This window comes from Bison bison, unplaced genomic scaffold (genome assembly GCF_000754665.1).
Source record: "Bison bison bison isolate TAMUID 2011002044 unplaced genomic scaffold, Bison_UMD1.0 scf7180017864537, whole genome shotgun sequence".
NCBI classification, from domain to species: domain Eukaryota; kingdom Metazoa; phylum Chordata; class Mammalia; order Artiodactyla; family Bovidae; genus Bison; species Bison bison.
This window is the reverse complement of record NW_011495085.1, coordinates 1,941,532-1,968,651: the sequence shown is the minus strand read 5'-3', so window position 1 is coordinate 1,968,651 and position 27,120 is coordinate 1,941,532.

Here is a 27,120-nt window from a genome sequence, read left to right as displayed (position 1 = left end):
GCCTGGCGTGCTGCAATTCATGGGGTTGCAAAGAGTCAGACACGACTGAGTGACTGAACTAAACTGAACTGAACTGATGTGGATTTCCATATACACCATCCAAGATCCAGTCCTACTGGATCATCAGGCTCCTTTGTGTGTTGATGTTCAGTAGTCTCTCTGAGAGACTTTGATTATTAAATGGCAACCCACTCCAGTATTCTTGCCTGGAAAATCCCATGGATGGAGGAACCTGGTAGGCTACAGTCCATGGGGTTGCAAAGAGTCGGATACGACTGAGCAACTTCACACACACACAAAATTCAAGGACCAGATCCTAGGGGGAACCTTTCTAGGAACCTCCTACTGGCTTTTTCCTCTGTGCTCTCATGAATATATACTCTCTCTATATCCTCTGTAATATTGTGTGGCAATGTTTTGTTTCTATCATCTCTTCTATAAGAGCTTCTTGAAGATAGGAACTATATCCTTTAAGATTTTTCTTATGCAAATAATGTACATTGCAAAAAAGCTAAAGTATATTAGGCAAAATAATCTACTCTAGGTTCTAAAATTATAATCTTTCTTTTAACATGATTAGAATCTTAGCAAGACCAGTTTGCCCTGGTTTGTAGAGGCAGAAGGAAGTAGCATAGAGATTTATTCTCACTGGCATGAGTCTGCTCTCTTCTGATCACCATCTACATCACTTCCACCCCTACCAGCCTGTAGAAGACAAATCACTACAGTTTGTTTAAAATAGCACTCCCCATCCCAAAATATATCTATGTATATATATGAATAACGAATAAAAAATACCTGAGTGGATATATATACACATCAAAATAAACAATGCTTCTACCTATATATATATATATTTTTATTGTGGCCCTCTTTTCCTGTCAATAAATGTACTTTTATCATTTTGAATAGCTGCTTCATTGGAATGCATAGCTGTATCTTATTTGGATTTTTTAATTCTCTGGCACAATGTTTGGAATAAATATTAGTTGAGTAAAGGACAAAACATCTCTTCAGCACTTTGATCTAAGCCTGGTTTGAGAATCTAATGAGACTAGCAGTGACCTGACATGCAGCCTCCAATGAGAAAACAGGAAGGAAAGCAAAAGGGAAGTGGCGGTGATGGAATGATGATTCATTTTGTTTTTTTGTCTAATTCCCTCTTATCATAAAGAAAAGAGCAGTGGCTGGAAAAAAAAGTGTGGTTTCACAAAACATCATCATCATTTCCTCACTAAAATGACAACACAGCAACATATGATTTTGGAAATTGATTTGGGTCCCAGGTGATACACCCTTGACGCAGGATGCAACAGTTACTTTCACCAAAACATTACCTTCTCTGAGGTAGTAGGAATTCTGACATCATGTTATGAAATAAGTAATTGAGAAAATAATAAATTGATTTAAGAAATTCTCTAAATATATGTATTGAGCATTATGTGGCTAGTAAGAGGCATGCAATTGGGAAAGACCTACCCTCTGAGAATCCAAGATTGGTTAATGAGGTGATGGAGCTCCTGACAACACAAGGAAGGCAGAGAAAAACCCACTTTATCTCCAAACATCTTCTCTAAAGGTTTTTTTAACCTGTGCTTGCCCCTTGAACTGCCTCCTCCCTCTGCCCCTCTCTCTCGAGTGCACCTGACGGCCTGGTGGTTTGAGTAGGATGTAAAGGGCAGTCCCAAGCCTTTGTCTATTAAACCAGGCCTGTTGTTGCCTAGAGGGATCCTCCCAGTATTCATCCTCTTCAGCCTTTATGGATGAGCCATTTTCCAAAGAGGGAGAAGGAGCACATTGGCTCCCAGACCCTGATTTTGGGAATAGCTCTGATCACTCAGCACTGTGCCTTCTCAGAAGTCAGTCTCCTTTCCCCTTTACTAGAAAGCACCAACTTTGGATGTTCGCTTATCTGTCTGTGACTCAACTGTAAAATCCCGATTAGTTTCGGTAATCCTATTTCCTTGTCAGAGATTGATTTGGGGATGAGTGCATAATCTACTTCTAGCTAATGTGAAGTCAGCTGCAGAGCTTCCGGGAAGGCTCTCTTCATTTTCAGGAGAAGACCCAGGGAATAAACAGGCTCTCTTGTTTGGATGCTGTGGTATCTGGAGTGAGGCAAAGAATGGCAGAGACTACCTTGTGACATGAAGGGGAGATTGAATCCAACATACTGCGTGTGGCAGAATAGAGAAAAATGGGAAAAGAGGTTCCCTGGTGAATTTGATAAGCCACGGGAATAACATATCCTGCAAGCACCCGTCTCTGGATGTCTGTTTTGCATGAGCTAATAAGTATTCTTTACTGTTTATGACCTTTTACCAACACTATTCCATCTCTGGAAAATAACTTATATCTAGTGAAAATATATTCACATCTACTCCAGATCCTTGCAACATGCCACCAGTTAAGCTAACTTCCTTCATCTCTGCAATGCTTAGTTTGAATCAGTCTTTTTACAGTTACTCTTCTCTGCTTTATTCTTATTTTATCAGTCTCCTCAAATAAATGTAAAACTTCTTTAAGGTAGAAAGGAAATTGCCTTTGTTAAATGAATCATGGAATCATGTAGTTTTTATGTCAGCATTTCTCCTCCAGCCTTGGTCCATTGCCTCTTAGGTAGCAGGTGCTCCGTACAATTTGCCAAATCGGTCACAAGTTAAATGGAAGGATTGGAGGACGTCCCTGGTGATGGAGTGGTTAAAACTCTGTGCTTCTATTGCAGGGGGACATGGGTTCAGTCCCTGTTTGGGAAACTAAGATCCCACATGCCGTGTAGCGCAGCCAAGAGAAACAGAAAGGGTTAGATGAAACGATACTTCAGATTCTCCCTAACTCTAGGGGACTAGAGTGCTGAAGACCAAAGTGATGGATAGATATATAGATATTTGGGCATTGAAAAGGAAAGACAGGAAGACCATAAATGTGGGTGGTAATGAAATGTGAATATATAATTACTTTTTTTAGATTAGCATTATTAAAACTATTTTTGGATATCTTTACTCATGCTGTTTTCTTTCTGATTATCCAGGATAGCTCTTTGCAAATGCAGAAAGTCCCCTTGTTTGGGAAGAAAGTGCTGAAAATAGACTCTCCTAATACATGGCCAATCATAAATCTTCATAGGCTGCCAGTGTTTGGGGTTTTATTGTGACGTTATCTGCCGTTGTTTTAAACTGTGCACACTCCTGACGTGTTGGGCTTACAGTGGGATTTGCTTTGTCTGAGGGAAACACTCCAGTGGGCTATTTTTGAACTTAATTTGACATTTAAACTTGGAAATACTGTCTTTTCAAGATACTTATCCCTGGAGGAGCTTGCAACACAGATTTGAAAGTATACCAAGTCAAACTTTTAATCATTTGCTTACATGCTCTTTCGTAGAGGATTTCTGTACTGTGGGCTTCTCTTGTGTAGATTAAGTGATGGGGACAAAATAAATATAAAATGAGGGTAAGTATACATGGTTCAAGGACTCAAACATCCCTTAAGTACTTACTTCACATTCTTACCTCTAAGGTGTCTGAACTGGGGAAGGACACACACACAAAACTCCCAGAGACCGTTTTGCTTTAGCGTAATGATGCATCAAATGTCTGCTTGTTTTTCCATTCGGACCTCGATTAGTTCTGTTGGCTCACGTGAGAGATGGCAACTAGGTACACATTAGCTACTTGGAAGGTTCCACTGAAGAGATAACATAGAAGTGGGATGAGGAGGAGACAGTTGCAGGGGGATAAAGAAGGCTGCCGCTGGACGGTGCCAAGGCAGGAGTGGGGAGGCTTCACCTGTTCCTTGATGGGCAGAGAAGTGGGAGACCTGGCCCAGCTGAAGCAGAGGTTCTGCCAAGTGCTTGTCCAGAAGCAGGTGTGGCCCCCAAAATCCACAGAGGGTCTTGCAGCTGAGGCCACGCCAGTGGCCGACAGCAGGCAAGGGAGGCAGAAATACATGCTCTTTGTATAGAGTCGAATTACATTTTTGACCGATGGCCATTTCTTCACAGTGAAGAGTAGCCACTAAACCAACCTGTTTTAACTTTTTTGTTTAACACTGTGGTTCAATCCCTCTGTACCTCTACTCATGTAGTTCTTCCTATCTGGAAACATCCCTCTTTCTCCTCCTGTCTCCTACCCTTTCCTCCAAATCAGGAGCACCTATCCAGTCCTTAAAAGCTTATTTTCCCTGAAGCCTTTCCTGGTCCCACTTCTCCTCTCCTTAGGTAGAATTTACTGTTCCGTTTCTGAGCTGCTTCTCACTGTACATGGCAAACATGCACAGTTCCTATAATACTTTAGTGTGTTCATTTCATATATCTTTCTCCTGCTACTGTTTCTGCTGTCTTGGGAGCAGGGACTGATTCCTGATCATCTTTGTATCCCTAGAATTCGGGACAGAGCCTCTCTCTTTGTAGGGATCAGCATATGTTAGTTAGCATGATACATGAGTAGATGAAGCGTGGTGGGTGGGGGAGGGCCTCAGGGAATCAGTTGGTAAGCGTTAAAGGATTTGAAAGCTTTACTTAGTGTGCATTGGTGGTCATGGCCCTATAACTAATTCTTTAAAAACCATCACTCCCCTTGGGGCGTGGAGCCCTGCAATGATGAGCATCCCTTCCCTGCTCTGTTGAGGAATCCTGCTATTAGTGTACTAGCTGGGGTTATCTGATCTTCCCCTAACTAAATCCCATGTGGTCTCATAGAAGAAATGAATAATATCTCATCCTCTGAAAATGTTGAAAATTTGCAACTAAATAAATTTATTCACTACCTTTCACCACATATTTACCAGATATCTATACTGTTGTGGGAACTATGCTAACCTGCATGAGAGGTAAAGAACTCTGTTATTTGCAAAATCTGCACAAGTCACTGTTTTGCCTTTGAAGTTGGCCAAAGAAAAAATTCCAGAAAACAATTCATTAGTGCAATACACATTTCAGTTTTTTCCTTTCTAGTGATTGGTCGTGAGTAGAGTTCAACAGGAAATCGCTGTTTGCTTGGGAAGGTATTTGGGTTAATAGGAGAGAATATGGATTTTGGAGTCAAGCAGATCAGTCTTTGTACCCTTTCCCTTCACTTACAGCTTATGGTAATTCACTCAATATGTTTAAATGTCAATTTCTTTATAAAAAATGATAATTCCCATTATTTGTGGCTGTAATAAGTATTAAGTGAGATAATGCACATATGAATGTATCTAGGGAATAAGAAAAGCTATAACCAACCTGGACAGCGTAATAAAAAGCAGAAACATTACTTTGTTGACAAAGGTCCATCTAGTCAAGGCTATGGTTTTTCCAGTGGTCACGTATGGATGTGAGAGTTGGACCATAAAGAAAGCTGAGTGCCGAAGAATTGATGCTTTTGAACTGTGGTGTTGGAGAAGACTCTTGAGAGTCTCTTGTACTGCAAGGGAATCAAACCAGTCCATCCTAAAGGAAAACAGTCCTGAATATCTGTTGGAAGGACTAGTGCTAAAGCTAAAACTCCAATGCTTTGGCTACCTGATACGAAGAACCGACTCATTGGAAAAGACCCTTTGCTGGGCAAGATTGAAGGCAGGAGGAGAAGGGGACGACAGAGGATGAGATGGTTGGATGGCATCACTGACTCAATGGACAGGAGTTTGAGTAAGCTCCGGGAGTTGGTGATGGACAGGGAGGCCTGGTGTGCTGCAGTTCATGGGGTCACAAAGAGTTGGACATGACTGAGCTACTGACCTGAACTGAGGGAATAAGAACATTCAGAAAATGGTAAGTATTATTCATATTATTATTCTTTCACATAGTCTAGAGTGCTAAGAGTAATTCCCTTCATCAGCCTGGTGAGATCTTTATCGGTGAGAGGCACTTGTGCATCTAGAGCAGACTCTATGCATTAACCTCTTCTGGAGAGATAGGGATTGCTTGTAATGTATTGTTACAAAAGGACCTTGGTGGATAAAGATTTCCACCAAGGATTTCTTCCTTACGAGGATTTCTTCCTTGGAGTCTTGGGTTGACTTCAGATCCAGGATCTTCCTATGTGATTTTCTGAGGACTGGGTAGGTAGGCGTATATGTTGGCTTAAAGGGAAGCACAAACCATAGAATTTTCACTATGGAGTCAAAAAAGCCAAAGTTAAAACCCCATCTTTGCCTCTTGTTAGCTAACTGATCTTGAGAAAGTGAAGCATCTCAAGAAAGTGTGATAGAGAGTATAAACCCCCTGCCCTGCTTCCCCAGTGATGTTCACATTCTAATCCCTGGAATGTGTATGACAGATGTGATTAAGTTAGGGACCCTGAGATAGACAGTATTCTGAAATATTCATCTGGGCTCAATGTCATCCTCCAGGTCATTATAAGGGGGCCATGGGGGCTAAGTCCGAAAAAGGAGATGTGTCAATAGAACCAGATCGGGGAATAATGTGCTTTGCAAATGGAGGAAGGGCCATGAGCCAAAGGAGGCAGGCAGCTCTGGAAGTGGAAAGACCAGGCAATGGGTTTTCCCTCCAGAAGGATCACAACCCTGCTGCCAGCGTTGCTGTGCTACAGCGCCTCACGCTCTACCCCTGGATCCACTCTATTTCTTCACAGAACTTTTCGCACCGGGGTGTCCTGGAACCCAAGTGAAGAAGCACTTTGAGTAGTAGACCGGTACGAAAAAGAAGGAAATGTTGCCATTTGCAGCCACATGGATGGACGTGGAAGGCATTATACTAAGAGAAATCAGAGAAAGACAAATACTGTATGATGTCACTTATATGTGGAATCTAAAAAATACAACAAACTAGTGAATAAAACAGAAAAGAAGCTGACTCACAGATATAGAGAAGAAACTAGTGGTTACCCCTGGGGAGAGGGAAGCGGGGGAAATACAGGGGTTGAGGATAAAAAAGGGTTATTGTGAGATTATATGAAATCATGTGTGTGAATATTTTGAAGATTGTAAAGCACTAAAGAATTTAAAGAATCTTTTGTTCAATTAAAAAAAAGATGAGGCTAAAATCACCTTTGTCAAAAAGTCTCCCTCTAAGTCTGGTTTTACTGTGCAGAGGTAACACCCAGACCCAAAGGTTAGAGCTCATAGAAAACCCTCCAAAAGAATAGTTGTATTGATACTTAATATTCATATTGATGAATTAATGCAGAGCTCTCTTAATTGTTCAGAAGCAATAGTTTAGAGCCAACCAATCTGGGGAAGGCAATGGCACCCCACTCCAGTACTCTTGCCTGGAAAATCCTATGGAAGGTGGAGCCTGGTAGGCTGCAGTCCATAGGGTCGCTAAGCGTCGGACACGACTGAGCGACTTCCCTTTCACTTTTCACTTTCACTCATTGGAGAAGGAAATGGCAACCCACTCCAGTGTTCTTGCCTGGAGAATCCCAGGGATGGGGAAGCCTGGTGGGCTTCCGTCTATGGGGTCGCACAGAGTCGGACACGACTGAGCGACTTAGCAGCAGCAGCAGCAGCAATCTGGTATCTGCCCAGTTAGTTTTTTTCATTTGTTATCTTTCCTGTTTTATATTTTTGCTGGTTCCTTGTAATCACAGATTCAGTAGATAGTGAAAAACAGCCAAAGGCATACAACAAGCACTCAACAAACTTTTCTGTGCTGATATAAAGACTAGCTCTGGAAAAAAACAGTAAGAATGTAACAAAAGATAATACTCAGCTATCACTAAGAAAATGCTGTTTACTAAAGAATCCTGCCTCTTTGCATCATTTCCATTATTAGAAATGTGAATAAAATTCCACATAACAGCACATGAACAGTTGCATGGTAGGGAGATAGGAAACTTCATTATGCATTATGTATTTATTAACTAAAGGCTTGTACAAATGATTTCCAACCTTTTTTGTTTTTGTTTTCCTCTGCTCTTTCTCCTGAATACTGTAATGGGATAGTTTTACTATTTGGATTAAATAGGATGTTGTTCTGAAAATTTTGATTCCCATTAAGTTGAAAAACTGCACATGGGAGTAGCTGGGCTCAAAGGAAAACCAAGGGCACCATGGAACTGGTGATGCATTTCAACCTGAGAACATTTCTTAGGATTTTGGTGTCATTTGAAATCACTTTGAAGCCTCATCTCTTAATTAAGGGTTTCAGGGCACTCTTCTTACCCTGTCATAGCCTGTGATGGAAGGAAGCCCGCTTCGTCCTCTCCAAATCTGTAGATTCTCTTGCTGCTGCCTCTCTTTCCCTTGGTCTCTGCCTCCATCCCTCCACTCTCCTTCCTTGGGGCTTCTGGAGGGATGTTTCTCCTGGAGCTTGCACAAACCAGTCCTCAGGTAGGCGTGTCAACTCGAGTATTTGTGCTTTCCTATGGTTCTGGGACCTGAGTGGAGGCCCAGAAAAGCTGCTAACATCTGACCAGTCCTATGGCACAGGACCTGCATCCCTGGGGAAGCCACCTCGACCCCGTCCTCTGTGGCCCCAAATCACACTGGGTTGCAATACACATCTGCAGTCACATGGAGCCCTCCAGTCAAGCCACCTAAGAGCCGCCACCATATCCTGTTTAAACAGCAATTCTTCTTCCAAGTAGAGCCCATTCCCTGGAGCCCCCACCTGCCATGGTGCTCAGCCCACCTTAGACACCGGATGATGTTCAGAGGTAACACACGTCGATGCGCCAACTCTCTCCCTGAGCCTTACCCTCTTCGCCTTCCTGCTTCCCTCCTCACTTAGCTCAGTCCATCCTTCATTATAATCAGTCTTTGTCTACAACCTTCACTCCGTGGCCTCTTTCCCCCTCTATATTAGTTTTGTTTTCTTTTTTAAAAAATTTATTGAGGTATAGTTGATTTGCAATGGTGTGTTGGTTTCTGCTGTTCATCAAAGTGAATATACATATATATATATACACGTAACATATATAGTTATCTATGAAACTCCAATACTTTGGCCGCCTCATGCGAAAGTTGACTCATTGGAAAAGACTCTGATGCTGGGAGGGATTGGGGGCAAGAGGAGAAGGGGACGACAGAGGATGAGATGGCTGGATGGCATCACTGACTCGATGGACGTGAGTCTGGGTGAACTCCGGGAGTTGGTGATGGACAGGGAGGCCTGGCGTGCTGCGATTCATGGGGTTGCAAAGAGTTGGATACGACTGAGCAACTGAACTGAACTGAACTGATGCTGCAATAACACATTCTCACAGACTTCAGGACTCAGAACAACACCTATTTGGTATCACACATTTTTCAAGTGTCAGGACTCCAATCAACCCCTCCTCCCCCTAGCCAAGTCCTTTCCTGAGGTCTCAAAACCCTGCATCCAGCCAGGAATCGACAGGGGCTGCCTTCGGAATCCTGTTCCAAACTCATGCAGCGTTCACCTCTGGCTGCTGCAGGATTCATGCAGTTTGAGCCCCTTCTTAGAAGGCTTGCTGCTGAGCTCGGCCCACTCAGGATAATCTCCTTTTTGATGAGCTCTAAGGATCTGATTCCAGTATTCTTGCCTGGAGAATCCCATGGACAGAGGAGCCTGGTGGCCTACAGTTCATGTGTTCACAGTCAGACATGACTGAGTGAGTAACACTCAGGTATCTGATTAGGGACCTGCAAAATCTTTTCATCTCTGCTACATAGCATAATGTAACTATCACATCCACAAGCCCTGCTCACACCAGGGACCCAGAATCCAGGAGGACGTCTTTTATTCTGTCCGCCACACTGTGGGATGCATCCGCCAAAACACCAGGCCCCAGACAGAGTTACCATTTCACCTGAACATGTATATTCATGCAGGTGAGAAACACGCACATCCTGACTGTTCTCACTTTATGTTCTTTTTTGTTGGAAATACAGTTGATTTACAATGCTGTGTTAATTTCTGCTGTACAGCAAAGTGATTCAAGTATATATATCAGTTCAGTTCAGTTTAGTTTATCAATCGTGTCCAACTCTTTGCCACCCCATGGACAGCAGCACACCAGGCCTCCCTGTCCATCACCAATTCCCCAAGCCTGCTCAAACTCAGTCCATCAAGTCTGTGATGCCATCCAACCATCTCATCTTCTGTTGTCCCCTTATCCTCCTGCCTTCAATTTTTCCCAACATCATGGTATTTTCCAATGAGTCAGTTCTTTGAATCAGGTAGCCAAAGTATTGGAGCTTCAGCATCAGTCCTTCCAATGAATATTCAGGACTGATTTCCTTTAGGATTGACTTGTTTGATCTTCTTGTAGTCCAAGGGACTCTCAAGAGTCTTCTCCAACATCACAGTTTAAAACCATCAATTTTTCGACACTCAGCTTTCTTTATGGTCCAACTCTCACATCCATACATGACTACTGGAAAAACCATAGCTTTCACTAGATGGACATTTTCTTTTTAAATAAATTTGTTGGAGTATAGATTTGCAATGGTTTCTGCTATATATATATGCATTTAATATTCTTTTCCATTATGGTTTGTCACAAGATATTGAGTATAGTCCCTGTGCTCTACAATAGGACCTTGTTATTTATTTGTAATAGTTGCATCTGCTAACCCCAAATCCCAGTCCACTACTTTATATTCTGAACCACAAACTTAACACTCACTTTGCTTGGACCCCTGGGGTCTTCAGCTCTCCTATCAGTTTGTTCTCTTCCTCCTCTGGATAGAGACTCCCCTATAAGACTCTCCTACACCTCCTGCCTGCTTTTTAAAGTGACCATTTGGGAGCTTCCCTGGTGGTGTAGTGGTAAAGAGTCTGCCTGCCAATGCAGGTGACGTGAGTTTGATCCCTGGTCCGGGAAGATCCCACATGCCATGGAGAAACTCAGCCCGTGCACCGCAACCATAGAGCCTGTGCCATAGAGCCTGGGAACACAACTACTGAGCCCGTGTGTCAAAACTGCTGAAGCCTGTGTGCCCTAGAGCCCGTGCTCCACAACACGAGAAGCTGCCACAGTGAGAAGCCTGCGCGCTGCAACTGGGGAGTAGCCCTCACTCTCTGCACTGGAGAAAAGCCTGCACAGTAATGAAGACCCAGCACAGTCAGACATAAATAAATACAATTAAAAACTAATAAAAAAATAAAACGACCGTTTGGAAGCCTGTGCCAGATGACTCCCCTTGTCTGCGTCCACACCCCCACCTTCCTGTCTGACTTTCCTGCCCATTGTGTTGGGTGAGCCATCTCCACGCTGACTGTGGGCCAGACCTCTCCAGTGTGTCCTGAACTCCCTGCCCTCAGCTGCCAGGGACAGAGCTCCTGTAATTTTCTCCTTCTTACTCTGCATCGTTCAGTCTTCTTGCTGTAAGAACTGTTCCTCATTTCTCTTGTCTTAGAAGCATCCCTCTTATGATCCCTGTGACAGCCTTGATCCTCTTCCTTAGGAGTTGGCTGGGCTGAATCCGTCTCACGGAGCTGTCTACACCTGCTCTCCTCCATTCTTTCTGGAATCCACTTCATTCAGGTATGGGCTCCACCATTCACTAGTCACAGCTCTTGCCAAAGTCATAAACGCCTCCCCCCCTTTTTCTGCCAGACCCAGTGGTCATTTCTCAGTCTTCATCTCACTGAAACGCTTCACACCGCTGAGCACACCCACCTTCCTGATGCTCTTTACATGGTTTCCGGGAAACCACCTGCTGTTGCTTTGCCTGTTTGATGATGTCGTGTGGTATCCAGTAGTTCAATGCGGGAAGCTGAGGCGCAGGAGAGTGTGTATGCAGTGCTCGTATTTGTGTAAAAATAATGTATTTGCTCATATTGGCATGAAATATATCTGTGAGGAAGCACAAGAACATTGGTTGCTTTGAGACAGGGAATCTCAGTGACTGGAGACCAAGATTAGGTCCGTTTGCGTCTTCTGACTTTTTACCATGTGAAGATATCACCTATTCAAAATAAATGAAGTTAGAAGCACACCAACCAGCATCATAGGGAGTGGCTGGTTGAGTGACTGTACGAGTGTTGGCCAGCTTGTGGTTGCCGAGTGTCTGGGGCCCCTGGCCTCTGCTGGACTCGCTAGGTGGCTGTGACTCTCTGGTCCCTGCACAGTGGCACTGAGATTTCTGGAATGGACACACTTCTGGCAACACTGCCAACTAGACAGTTAAATTTTTTTAGTAAAACTATATCAGAGGCAAATTGTTCATGCATTCCTTTTTTGCCTGTGGGAAACAGACATAACAGGGCAGGACTGCATGAAGCAAGAGGTGGTCATAAGCTTGATGTGTTCCTCAAATAGTTGTAATACCAGAGAAATGGGAAGAGGAGGAAAGAAGAATCCGCCTTAGAAGGGAAAAGAAGACAGCATAGCTTGATCAAGATACAACTGAAAGGAACCTGGAGGGTATATTAATTTTTAATTAAAATACTTTCACAAGGAGACAGAATTCATATTGCCAAAAATTTCATTTCAGAGTTTTCATTATTTGCTTCCTGTAAACTGTGTCGACCTTTTATTCTTTATTTCCAAGCTAAAACATTCTATTTTACCTCACAAAAATGGACACACTTTGGCTCCTCAGGGTGGAGTATGTTCTTTTATGGAAGGGATGTTGGAGGTGTTAAGGTGAGTGTGTCTATGTGTGTTTAGGGGTGAGTGGTGACATGGGTACAAGTCGAGATTCCTTTAAAAAATTATTAAGTGTCTAGATGAGTCATGGAAAGTTTTTTCTTATTTGGTTCTGTGGGAATCCCCTCTTCCCCTTTTCCAACCTGAATCTACAACCAGAGTTTTCACAATACCCATCTGTCTATTTCATTTTTTTGACTTAAGGGATATGAGGATAAAACAGCTATTTTCTTATTTATTTAGAACCCTCTTTACTGACCCTTAAATGCTCAAGCTCTTTTAATTTGTGTTCATTCATTTGTTCATTTATTGAGATATCCAGGTAATGAAGTGTTTGGGGAAATGTCAGGTTTTAATTACCCAGAATGCTAGAATGCCAGGTTCAAAGCCATAGAGGTGTTAAAGCACATTCAACATTAGGCTGTGTTAGTACAGCCCTGGGAGCAATGAGGAGGACGATGCCAGATCCCTGTTGTAACATCGAGTTGGTGATATGCAGGGTATGCTGTCCTCTCAGGAGGCTCTTTTGAGAAAGTTGGAGGAATTGGGAAGGAATAGAGGAGAGCATGATGCCTGCCTTCAAATATTCTAGGGATGAGAATGAGAACAAGAGTTTAGCCTTGTAAATGCCAAGTGGTAAGTGTTGTAGGTACTGCGTTCAGTCCGAGGGTAGCACGAAGTTCCAGGAAGATGATTTCTTTCCAAATGTCTGCATCTCGCAGAAATGGAATTGGAGGCCTGGGAGAGGGGCACACACTGTGAAAATTCCAGCACAGGCTGCACAGGTTTAATTTTCAGTCGGAGGTTTGGAGAAGATGACATTTCACGTCTCTTGCTGTTCTATTTATGTTCTAGGATAGTGGCTCTTGACCTTTTCTGAGTCTTAAATTCTTCTGTGATTCTAATAAAAGCTATCACTTCTCTCCCCAGAAACAAAAGCACATATGATACTATTTCTTCCTATACTAGATAGGAAAAAAAAAAAAAAAAAGATTTAAAGAGAACAGCTCTGGGGAAAGAACCCCTAGGTCCTCAAAGATCAAATACTGAAAACTACTGCTCTGGATGATTTCTTATTTTCAGAGGGTTTGAATAATGAAAGCTTTCATCAGAAACTAAAGATGCTTTTAAATCATACTTCAACAAACAGCGGTTTCCTTCAAATTCATTCGAACAAAGCACATAGATCATTGAAATGAATTTGTTTTATGGGCTTTGTAACAATAGGTTGGGAACAATAACAGATTAAATACTTATTAACTGGGAAGCCTTTTGAGAAGTCAAATTCTAAATATAGTTGAATGTAAGTGCTAAATATAGATTTGTTTATAATGAATAACTTATATTTTCTTACATGGTTCTTATGAGGTTCTTATAATAACTTCGCTTTACAAATGACCGAACTGAGCTTCAGAGAGCTTCATTGGGTGACCTGAGATCAGAATGAGAGGGAGCCTATATCTGATGAAGAGTCACTCATAAACAGATTCAATTCCTGGTTCTGATTCTGATGTATGACCTTGGAGAAATCAACACCTCTCTATCTCAATTTCCTCTTTGTGGAGCTGGGATATTGGTAGCACTAGCCTTCCAGAGGTGTTGTCAACCTTTAAATGAGACACATGGCCTTCATACCTATCAGTGAGGTGTGTATGAGATGCGTGTTCTGAGATGATCTGTGTACACTGCTCAGCACAAAGGCAGCTCAGAGCAAGCCAGTGATTGTGAAAAAGGTAGTTATGATAACATCACAACAGAAGCTAATTCTTTAGGCCTTGTGTTCTATAATGCTTTCCAAGACTTAACTAATTGTTTCAGTAAAAGTAGTAAATTAGTTTTAATGAAAAATTTAATTTTGTGTATTGCCCAGAAAGAAGGAAGAATGCAATGATAAGAACAGAAAATCTACATTGGTTATTAAAATGGTTATTTATTACCAGTATCACTGAACTATCTGCTTTGCTTATCTAATTCTGTGTAACAAAATACCCCCCAAAAGTTAGTAGCATGAAACAAACCCTATGTTATGCCCATCATTTCTGTGGGTCAAGGCTTTAGGCTGGCCCCTGGGAGAAGAACCATCTGTGCTCCACTCACCTTTAGCTGTTTTGTCTCAAAGGCTGAAGGCTGGAATCACCATTCCTGTCTGAGGGGTGATGCTGGTAATACCCACCATAGGTGGGGCCTTTGTGGTGAGCCTTCTGGGGCATCACTCTGTATCTCTGCGTGGCCTCTGTCTGTGGGCTTTCCAGGATGGTGGCTTCAGGCAGCCAGACTTCCCACATATTGGCAAGGACTTCATAAAACAAATGTCTTGAGAGACAGACAAACAACCAGCAGAGGCTGGATCCCCTTTGCTAGCCTAGCCTGCGAAGGCACACAGTACCACTTCTGCTGCATCCTAGCCGGGACAAGCGAGTTGCTACGGCTGCCTGTGGGCAAGGAGAGAATTACACGCCATCTTTTCGTGGGGGGTTAAAACTATCACCTTCTCAAGGTCTAATAACTTCTATATTTATTAATAGTATGGGTGTGGCAGGAATTCGTAGTGGTCCAGTGGTTAGGGCTCTGCACTGCAGGGGGCATGAGTTTGATCCCTGGCTGGGGAGCTAAGATTGAACATGCCATGCCATGCAGCAAAAGAAAAAAAATAGTATGGACAAGTTAGTTATAAAAATGTTGGGGGTGGATGGGGAGCAGCTGTGTATAGAGAAAAGACTACGTCTGGCCTCAGGACATTACAATTCAGGTGGGAAAGCTAATACTTTCCTAAGAAAAGATAACCAGGAGTACCTTTGGGGTAAAAAGTTCCAAATGATAGACTGCTTGTGAGGAGGCCTGTGTTCCAGCTCCAGTCCTGTCACCGACGTGCCATGCGACAGCGTCTGGGCCACGCAGGCCTCCTGATTTCCGTTTCTCTGTTGGGGCAGATGGGTGTGGGGCAGCCTGAGTGGAGAGGGAGAGCCCTCTGCTCCCGCTGCCGTGTTCCTGTAAGCCATAAATCTGTGAAGGAGGTTTCACTCCAGTGTACCGATTTCTTAAACCTGTCGGTATGTCGCTAAGTGCCGTGGGGAACCCAGAAGCAAATCAATTCATATGCGCTTCATGAATAGATACATCTGTATTATATACTTGTATATATCTAACTACATTATATATATTCAAGTATATAATATACAGGTGTATGTATATATATGTATATATTTTATGACAGCATGGGGATAGGAAATTTTTATGTCTTTGCAATTGATGTATGTGATGTAAAACAAATATAAAAGGAAACGTGAAGATTGTATGTATAGAATACACAGTTACAACTCTAAGAGATATAGATATGAAATTTATATATAAATATAGCCATTAGATGTCAAATAGTTGTCTGCAGGGACTGACCCCTGTGGGCACTGGGCATGTACTGCCCTTGAGGCTGCAGACTCAGTTACAGTTGCCCCTACTGTCGCCCAATCTGAGCAAGTTAGTTGTCCTCACTCACCCTAAATAGCCACGTCCAATCAAGTAACAACCTTGAATGACTCTACAAGGTCCCTTTAAAGTCATAAAAAAGCATTGATTTGCTGACTTTTTTTGGGTTGTTGCTGTTGTTCATACCCATCTGTGACCAAATACATATGTTAAAACACACATTTATTGAGTGTCTATAGTATAAACGCTTGAATATATGAAGAAATGTCCTTTAAATAAAATCTTCTGTTTTTATAATATGCCTCTGGGATATAAAATGCCTCTGGGAAGCAAAAAGAGAAGACTCCTCTTACAAACACAACTCTGTACTGCACTCAGACTTTTTTAATACTACAACATTCATTGTACATATATCTCCAGAATCATAGTGCCTTGTCTCCTGGGTCTCTGGACATCATTCAAATGTTTCGGTGGTTACAGTTCTGATTTTATCTGGTCCTGGTCTGCTCCATTCTTGCCCTTTTAAGGCCCTCCTCTGGCCAGTTATAGCACCTCTGGGCCCCAGCCCAAAGTCTCTGTGTTGGGTAAACACTATATTCCCATTAAGACGGATGAGTCTTTGTCGGCATGCTGCTGGAGAAACCATCTGTTAGGTCCAGGCCATCTGTGCTTTAGGAAAGTCCTGGAACGCTGTTGAAGTGTAGAGCGACCCAGCCTTCATCCTGGTGGAGAGTAGTCTGCCTGCTTAGATGTGTGAAGAGGTCGTTATGCATTACCTTGTTGAGTCCTCCAAAACCTTGTGAGGTGAGGAACTTGAGACACCAAAGTGCTGAGCAAGCTGTCAGAGGTGAAGACTCTAGCAAGGGGTGAGGCTGGAGCTGGTCAGCACATCTGGGTGGGGGTGCAGGCTGACATGGGCATGGTTCAGGACCCTGGAGTAGGGGTGCGTGGAGATGGAGGTTGGCGGGGGATGGAAGCAAGCATCATAGAAAGTTTTAAAGAAAAACTAGCAGAACTTGGCAGCAAGGTGGAAAAAGAGAGGAGGGGAAGGAAGAACTAAGTTGCTACAGGTTAAAACCTGCTGTGGGGTAGCGAACATGTTACTGATTGAACTGAGGAGTCTCATGTCCTCGAGGTGTAAATAGGATTTTTTTCCCCAGAAAACTACTACCAGTGATGCCCTGTTCAACCAGTGTTTCTGCTGGGTGATGTTCCTTTAAAAACACCTCAGGCAAGTCGATGCTTTTTCTGTGGGTTTTGGTGTTAGCAAGTCTGGTTTCAGTGGCTCTCTGGGACAGCTCCCCGGGGGTACAGCTATCTCAGAAGGGGCCTTGCAGTTGAAGGCTCTGCTGGTGCCCTCTTGACATTCTTAGTGATGCCGTCCTTTGATTTGTGCTTGTAAGTCCGGTGGGACGAGGCACCCAGGCGCTCGGAGCGTCAGCCCAATGTGGAAGGCCTTCTGCCACCTCCCACCTCCTTGACCCTGAACCCCCACAGAAATACTCCCTTTCCTGCCACTGTCCAGTAATGGCTGCTGCCTGTCCCCGGCTGCCTGGAGGAGCCAGGCAACCCAGGGCCTCCACATGGCGCACAGCTGCCAGGTCCCAGGATGGGCAACATGCTGGGTGAACCTCTCATCCACTCCCGTCCAGCACAGAGGGTACAATACCCCTGGGGATCCAGCAGCCCTGGAAGGGGAGGCTGGGAGCTCTTAGGCCCACGTCTGCATGTTTAGGAGCGTCCTTTGTTTGCTGAATGGGATCCCTGTGCTTGGGGAAGAATGACATTAAGTAGGAGTAAAAAGCTCCACAACTGGTTGAGAGGCCATAGGTGAAAGGACAAAGCTTTAAATTTTTATTACCTTTCAGGGTGATTTTTCTTTTTAAACAAGGAGTCTCAAATTTTCCTTTTGCATTGAACCCTGAAAATAGTATAGTGAATTTGGGTTACTATGTTTTTAAAAAAATTTTTATTGGAGTACAGTTGATTTGTTGTGTTAGTTTCAGGTGTATAGAGAAGTGAATCAATTTTACGTATATCCCCTTTTTCAGATTCTTTCCCCATTTAGGTTACTACAGAATATTGAGTAGAGTGCCCTATGCTATACAGTAAGGGTATTACCTTTTAATCATTTTATCCTTTTACAAAGTCTAATCCCATGTTCCACTGAGTATGCCCGCTCTGCCTCTCCCCTGCCCTCTGCCCTGCTAGCAGGGTGGCGTGGAGAAAGGATAGGATGGCTCTGGGGACTTGGGAAACGAGACAGCCCCGTGTCTGGGATAGGAGGATGCTGCTTGCTTTCTGTTGTTCGTCATGATTGCTGTAGAACTCGTCTACAGACTTGGGGTGGGGAGATGGAGGCCCCTCAATCCTGCTGATTAGGGGCTCACTTGCAAGGAATTTCCTGGGTAATGGTGGTCTCTCCTGGGATCTGACCACCACTGATGCTGACCTCTAGTTGGCAGTTTCATGCAGGTTCATGTGAGGCAGCAGAACCCTGGGACCCACCCTGACGCCAATCTATCCTCCCTGCTCCTGGCTCTGGAGCCTCAGGGCTCAGGTAGGTACTGTTCTGTGCATCTGGGAGTTCTTAGACCTTCTCTGCCATGCTGGTTCTCCCCTGAGCTCTGTTGGCACCGGGACTAGTTGGCCATTCCGGTGACTCAGAGAACATCTAACTAGAGAGCTAAGTGCCTGTGTCACCATCTCTCAGTTACACAAAAACTTCCAAACACATCTCTCTTCTGAACTTAAACCTTGGTTTTTGAGGCACAAAACAATCTAAAAAGGCTGTAACTAGCTGGCTGTTAAGAGATGGCCGATCCTTACAAACACTGCATTTCTCCCCTAATATCCAAATAGCCCAGATCATCCTCTCTTGCCCATGGGGCAGAGCAAGCAAGAACTGAGCCCTCTTTGGACTTAAATTTAACATCTCTGCTTCCAACAGAACATTAACTCCCCTCCAATCCTTGCAATCATTTCGTAATTCCCTAGAGCAGGAAAGGATCTTAATTAGCAGACCTCTCAAAATTCTGTTATCCATATGAAAGTGTATCATTTTTGCAAGCTCAGCAATGAATATATGTGTCAACATCATTAATACTTAATTACTTATTATCAGTAATGTGCATATCATTTAGGGAGAGTCTGCATAAGACATGGGGCTTCCCAGCTGGCGCAGTGGTAATAATCTGCCTGGCAATGACAAAGATGCAAGGTTTGATCCCTGGGTGGGGAAGATCCCCTGGAGCAGGAAATGGCAACCTGCCCGCTCCAGTATTCTTGCCTGAGAAATTCCATGGTCAGAGGAGCCTGGCAGGCTGCTATCCATGGTGTCGCAAAAGAGATATGACTGAGCACAGCACATGCTCTATGGAGCATGGAGACCATAGGAAAGAGTAAGGCCTTGAAGGGCACATAGGATTTAGAGAAGCTGTTAGAAGGAGGAAGTGCTTTTCAGAGAGGGAGAATAAACAAAAGAGTGGGGTTCAGATTGTCCCTAGTGTTTGAGGAATATTCCACAATGCACAGAATCTTAGTCCATTTTCCCTTCAGAACTCCCAGCCCTCCCCAGGGGTAGTCTTGCCCTCGGAGCCATTCCAGTGACCATTAGGGACAAAGTGATGGGAGTAGCTTATTTGAGCTGCTACCCTGATGAGGGTTCTGCCAGACTTTCCAGCCTGGGCTTTGGAATTCAACACCAGGGTCTCCAAATGAGCAAGAAAGGAGGACAATTTGTCTTCACCGTCAGCAGGTTAACTAGTGGGCCAGCCACAGCCCTCCACAGGCACAGGGACGCTCAGACACACTGATGCAAAGACAAACACTAGTTCTCAGAAACAGTGAGATCCAGGGGCACTGCCAGCCAGCCTGGAAGATCCAGGGGAACCCCCACCATGGGAGAACTGTGTCCCTGTTGATCAGGAGTCCAGGAAGTTGTTCAGGAAATGAAATAATTTCTCTTGAAGCCAAAGTGTCTGTCCTAGAAGTGGAGCTTGAGGAAGGGATGGGGTTGATCTGTGGAGGGTCAGCTCTTCAGGAGACTGAGGGAAGGAGGGTTGAGGAGGAAGGGATGGAGCTGGAAAGGATGTGATGGAAGGGGAAGTCTTGCCCAGCTCATCCAGGGGGTAGAGTGGGGATGTTGGACTCGACTCTGCAAAGTGGTCCTTCCTCAATGTCAGGGCCTATGTTTCTGTAGCCTGTGTCAGATGGGGGCTACAGGCTCTGGTAAGAGGAGAGGAGAGAAGAGACTCAACTCCTAGGCTTGATTCTGGTCATCCAGGGGCTTGGAGAAGGGGAGCAGGTGTGAGCGGTTGGCAGCCAACACTCCTAGCCGCCAGCTTACGGGTGTAGAAGCGCAGGCAAGCACCCCACAATGTTTACCCCAGTATCAGGAGAGGTACTTCTTACTATCATGCAGTTCAATGTCCCTCTTCACTCTACCTGCCTACCTGGACCCAGATAGGGCCCCAGGCCCACCTGCACAAGAGATCAGGGCCCTTCACAAGGCTTCTCTTGGTAGCAAAACAAACAAGAGGCCTCAGCCTTGACCTATTCTTTTTTTTTAATTTATTTATTTTAATTAGAGGCTAATTACTTTACAATATTGTATTGGTTTTGCCATACATCAACATGAATCCACCATGGGTGTACACATGTTCTCAATCCTGAACCCCCCTCCCACCTCCCTCCCCATACCATCTCTCTGGGTCATCCCAGTGCACCAGCCCCAAGCATCCTGTATCCTGCATCAAACCTGGACTGGCAATTTGTTTCACATATGATATTATACATGTTTTGATGCCATTCTCCCAAGTCATCCCACCCTCGCCCTCTCCCACAGAGTCCAAAAGACTGTTCTCTACATCTGTGTCTCTTTTGCTGTCTCTCATACAGGGTTATCATTACCAGATTTCTAAATTCCATATATATGCGTTAGTATACTGTATTGGTGTTTTTCTTTCTGGCTTACTTCACTCTGTATAATCGGCTCCAGTTTCATCCACCTCATTAGAACTGATTCAAATGTATTCTTTTTAATGGCTGAGTAATACTCCATTGTGTATATGTACCACAGCTTTCTTATCCATTCATCTGCTGACCTATTCTTTTCCCTGCCATCAGCTGACAGCTCGTCTAGGTAGGGCAGCAGGTCCCAGCACCATTCTGCGTAAACCAAGCAAGACAATCAGAGTTCTTCAGTACAAAACAGCCTCGTGGGCAGGAATTAAGAAAGGATGTGTGTAGGTTTCCTCTTTTCCACATACACAGGAAGTAACAACTTTTTGAAGTGCAATATCTATGATTTATGGCATTTTGAGAATTGATTCATATTGAATCATTTTTATTGTATTAGAGCAACATACTTCCTCGTTAAGTGGAAAAACAAACCAGAGACAAAGCTATTTTAGTCTCCCAGATTTTTAACTATAATTCAACCATGAAGGTTTTAAGTGTAAAAAGAAATGGAATGATACAATTTAAAATTCTTATCAATTCTGATGAGGAAGTGGTGGTTTTTGCAGAGTGGGTGGGAGTGAAAAGGGGAAGGAGTATGATAGGAATGAATTTGTCCAGATAAAGAAAAAAAAATAATAGTCTTCTGTTAAAACAGTTTTTCAACAAAAGATTTCCCTCAAAATTGACTTGAAATTTCTAATGTAATTTGTTATTAGAATTTTATACACACAGTTACAAAGTGGGGATCATAAAGTGCAAATAGTTTATAACTTGTTTTTTTTTAATTAATAATAAATATGTTGTTTTACAAATATATATATTTCTAAAATGCATTCTCAAATTAATAGCCTTCCATTTTATGAACATATCATAATATGTTTCATTATCTTCTATTGGGCATTTAATTTATTTCTGGGGTGGTGACATTTTGATTTTAATTATGCATGGTGTCAAAAAGTATCATGAATAAATAGGCTGGATTCACATTGTTTGGTGACAAGATTTCCTTTGTCATTGACTAAAATTTGTAAAAGTACTTTTGCATTTTTGAACAATAAATTTACTAAATGATTATATTCTTGATGAAGTGTCTCCTGTGATAGAGACTAGTGCTATTTAGAAGCAGTTTTATTTTACAATTATCTAACAAATATGTACTTCCACAAGCAGAATTTTCCATTTCAAGGCTTCTGAGGTAAAGGAAATTGGTATAATCCTTATTTCTACAGTAAAATTAAAATCGTACCACAATAAAGTCCTTATACTAAGCAGCTGCTGCTGCTGCTGCTAAGTCCCTTCAGTCGTGTCCGACTGTGTGTGACCCCATAGACGACAGCCAATCAGGCTCCCCCGTCCCTGGGATTCTCCAGGCAAGAACACTGGAGTGGGTTGCCATTTCCTTCTCCAATGCATGAAAGTGAAAAGTGAAAGTGAAGTCGCTCAGTCGTGTCCAACTCTTAGCAACCCCATGGACTGCAGCCCACCAGGCTCCTCCGTCCACGGGCTTTTCCAGGCAAGAGTACTGGAGCTAGTGACTCCTGAAAAATGATTTTTAACTTGGAAAAAAAAAAACAACAAATGACATTGAATCACTAGCTTTTTTGGTAAGTCATTCATTATTAAGAAAATTTGAGAACTACCACTCAGTTTGAAAGTCCAGACAAACCACACTGTTGTTTAACGCCTCAGATGTTCTAGGGCCTGAGATGTGTCCCAGCTCTGGTGTTTCAGTTGAGGTGTCTTGTAAGTTCTTGGCCATAAATTGAGTAGAGGGCCACTGTACAATCTCTACAGTCTCTTTTATTCTAAGAACAGGAAGATAAAGAAAGTCACACAGAGTTAGGCCCAGAGCCATGGATATTGCATTCTTACGATTCTGAACTCTGCAGAACACCTACACACACACATAAACACACACACACACACACACAGGTACAGTTAATTTAAAACAAAACAAAGGACTTTGATTCCAAAGTCAGCTACACCATTAACTAGGCCTCTTAGAGTTAACCTTTGTGTATGTGTCAGTTTTTGCATCTATCAATATAAAGAAGTTAAACTAGAGTGGATGGAGATCCACAGACTTTTGGTGCTAAAAGGTACTGTCAACATTTAAAACAGACAAGCAGTTTAGCCAGTAACTTCGAGGCTATTTGGGAATAGAGGAATTGCAGTTTGGAACACACAAACTATGGCAAACCTCAGGCAAGTCCAGAGAACAAAGATGAAGAGCATTTTTTTGTTTTTATTAACACAATCACACTTTTGGTTTGATTTTTCTCACATTTCGTTTATAGAAAGGTGTAAGGGGAAGTGGTGTTAAGAGACAGAGTTTGGGTTGTGGTGGTGTCTCATTGGCTGAGTTGCAGCGATTTCTCATTGGGTAGGTCTTCCTGGGTGAGGAGAAAATCTTTCTTCTCCCACTAGGGTATGTAAAGGAAGCTGGGAGAGGTACCTGCCTCAACACCCCCTACTTCAAGGCTTCCCAACTCCATTTTGAATGAGGTTTCCCATTCTTCATTTTCCTAGTATTTTGTGGAATCAGTGCACTCCTTTTTCCAAATAGGAAACTTCTTTCTAGATGTGGGTGGCGGTGGGGGTGGGGTGGAAGGCCAGAGAGGAGGGACTGCAGCTCAAATTCTTATCCAGATCATGTAACACCCAAATCCAGGGTGCTTTCACATGATTATGAATCTCACAGCTATTTTGCTCTAAAATTTACAAATTTATGATCATCCAAATAGGAGTTTGTCCTGACAGTGAACACTGATGACTAGAATCCTTTAAATTTGTCATGTTTTGGGAGGTGTTGCTAAAACTGGCAGTCTGCTAACCAGCTTTGAGTGCCCTTTGAACAGGGGTTGTTTTGCTCTTCATCCAAGGAGAATAAATTTAAACCATCATCTATCTTTCTTGAGTCCATATCTGCCTGTTCTCAGACTCAATCCTGTGGCTAAAAGCATGGCCAAAAATAGCAACACAGAAAAACAGATACAAACAAGTGGTAACACGGGGGGTGGGAGGGGGAGGGTAAAGCCAGTGATCATGGAGCAGCCTGTACTGTTTATTAGATTCAAATCTTAAAACAGGGGCAGGCGTAATCTCGGGGACTCATTTTGAAATAAAGTGCTTTCTATTATTTCAAGCATCAGCTGACCTTGGGGGTCATGTTGATGCACTCCTTTTTCCAAATAGGAAACTTCTTTCTAGACGTGGGTGGGGGTGGGGTGGGGGTGGAAGGACAGAGAGTAGCCCAAGTTCTTATCCAGATCATCTAATACCCAAATGTAACCAGTTACTTTGTGGATGACAGTGTTCCCTCCGATTTGCCTGCAGCTGTCGCTCTTGGGAGGATAACACTTGCTCCTTCTCTGGGAGGTTAAGGCTTCAAGCAAGTCTTAACTTGCGGACAGCGGTACAGCCTCCCTCCGAGGCTGCCAGGTGGGGGCGGAGAGGCTTCTCTGGCCCCAGTCATTTTCTAGGATGCAGATGTTGTTGTGGGGATTAGGTGTTATTAACAGCTAGAGTCAACAGGACTACATAGAAAGTAGGGGCGGGGACAGGAGACATTTGTAGCAAGCAGAGAACCGGAAGTTGCTTGGTCATGCAGAAAAGCAGGTGGGGTTTGGCCCCAGGCCAGGGGGTGGAGTTTTCTTTTCTTGCTTGTTTCTTCATCACTGAGGAGGGCATTGCTAACTGTCCTTGAGCATGTTTTTTCAAGGGGTGAGAAAGTAATATTACTTTACTAATTAAGCTCTAACCCACTCAAGGATGGGAAGGATTAGTAGAGGCCACTCTAGCTACCAAAAAGTTCCCAGAGAATATGGACCACCCCTCAGTATTCTGTATCATGGGCAATGGCAACATGCCAGATGGGAGGATCAGTCAACTTTTCTGTAAAGAGCTGGTTAGTAAGTGTGGTCAGCTTTGCACGCCACACAGTCTCATTGAAACTATATAACTCTGTTGTAGGCTGAGCAGATATCAGTTCAGTTCAGTCACTCAGTCGTGTCCGACTCTTTGTGACCCCATGAATGGCAGCACACCAGGCCTCACTGTCCATCACCAACTCCCGGAGTTCACTGAGACTCAAGTCCATTGAGTCAGTGATGCCATCCAGCCATCTCATCCTCTGTTGTCCCCTTCTCTTCCTGCCCCCAATCCCTCCTAGCATCAGAGTCTTCCAATGAGTCAACTCTTCACATGAGGTGGCCAAAGTACTGGAGTTTCAGCTTTAGCATCATTCCTTCCAAAGAACACCCAGGACTGATCTCCTTTAGAATGGACTGGTTGGATCTCCTTCCAGTCCAAGGGACTCTCAAGAGTCTTCTCCAACACCACAGTTCAAAAGCACCCATTCTTCCGTGCTCAGCTTTCTTCACAGTCCCAACTCTCACATCCATACATGACCACTGGAGAAACCATAGCCTTGACTAGATAAACCTTTGTTGGCAAAGTAATGTCTCTGGTTTTGAATATGCTATCTAGGTTGGTCATAACTTCCTTCTGAGGAGCAAGCATCTTTTAATTTCATGGCCGCAGTCACCATCTGCAGTGATTTTGGAGCCCAAAAAGATAAAGTCTGACACTGTTACCACTGTTTCCCCATCTATTTCCCATGAAGTGATGGGACCAGATACCATGATCTTCGTTTTCTAAATGTTGAGCTTTAAGCCAACTTTTTCACTCTCCTCTTTCACTTTCATCAAGAGGCTTTTTAGTTCCTCTTCACTTTCTGCCATAAGGGTGGTGTCATCTGCATATCTGAGGTTATTGATATTTCTCCCGGCAATCTTGATTCCAGCTTGTGCTTCCACCAGCCCAGCGTTTCTCATGATGTACTCTGCACGTAAGTTAAATAAGCAGGGTGACAATATACAGCCCTGATGTACTCCTTTTCCTATTTGGAACCAGTCTGTTTTTCCATGTCCAGTTCTAACTGTTGCTTCTTGACCTGCATATAGGTTTCTCAAGAGGCAGGTCAGGTGGTCTGGTATTCCCATCTCTTTCAGAATTTTCCACAGTTTATTGTGATCCACACAGTCAAAGGCTTTGGCATAGTCAATAAAGCAGAAATAGATGTTTTTCTGGAACTCTCTTGCTTTTCCGATGATCCAGCGGATGTGGCAATTTGATCTCTGGTTCCTCTGCGTTTTCTAAAACCAGCTTGAACATCTGGAAGTTCATAGTTCGTGTACTGCTGAAGCCTGGCTTGGAGAATTTTGAGCATTACTTTACTAGCATGTGAGATGAGTGCAATTGTGTGGTCGTTTGAGCATTCTTTGGCATTGTCTTTCTTTGGGATTGGAATGAAAACTGACCTTTTCCAGTCCTGTGGCCACTGCTGAGTTTTCCAAATTTGCTGACATATTGACTGCAGCACTTTCACAGCATCATCTTTCAGGATTTGGAATAGCTCCACTGGAATTCCATCACCTCCACTAGCTTTGTTCGTAGTGATGCTTTCTAAGGCCCACTTGACTTCACATTCCAGGATGTCTGGCTCTAGGTCAGTGATCACAGCATCGTGACAAATAAATGAGTGTGTCAGTGTTTCAACAACATTTAACTTACAAAAAGAGGGGAAGGATGAATTTCCAATTGGAAAATTTCAATTTTCTAGCTATTTCCTCCTACCCAGCTAAAATCTTGGGATTATCATTGATTTCTTTTTCTCATTTATTTTCCACATTTAATCGTAATCAGTATTATTACTGATTCTATCTTCTAAGTAGCTTTTCTGTCATCTCCAAAGTCTTTTTTGACCAACTTCTTTAAAGCACGTTCAGCCCAACTGTTCCCCATCTCAGGACACTCTTTCCTTCATAGCTCGGGCTACAGCATGAAGTTATCTAATTTATTTGCTTACTTGTTTATTGTTTGTCTTCTGCACTAGAATGTTCTTGAGGGCAGGTTCCTTCTGCCTGGCACAAGGCAGATGTTTAGTGAATACTTGTTAAAGAGAAAGAACTGAGAAAAGTCCCCTGACCTGTAATTTCCCACATTCTGGATTTCATCTTTTGTGTGAAATCTAGAGCTATGACAGGAAAAAGCATGTACATGCGTGCTAAGTTGCTTCAGTCGCATCTGATTCTTTTTGACCCTATGGACTGTAGCCCGCATGGTTTCTCTGTCTATGGGATTCTCCAGGAAAGAATAATGAAGTGGGTTGCCATGCCCTCCTCCATGGGATCTTCCCGACCTAGGGATCGAACCCTCGTCTCTTGTGTCT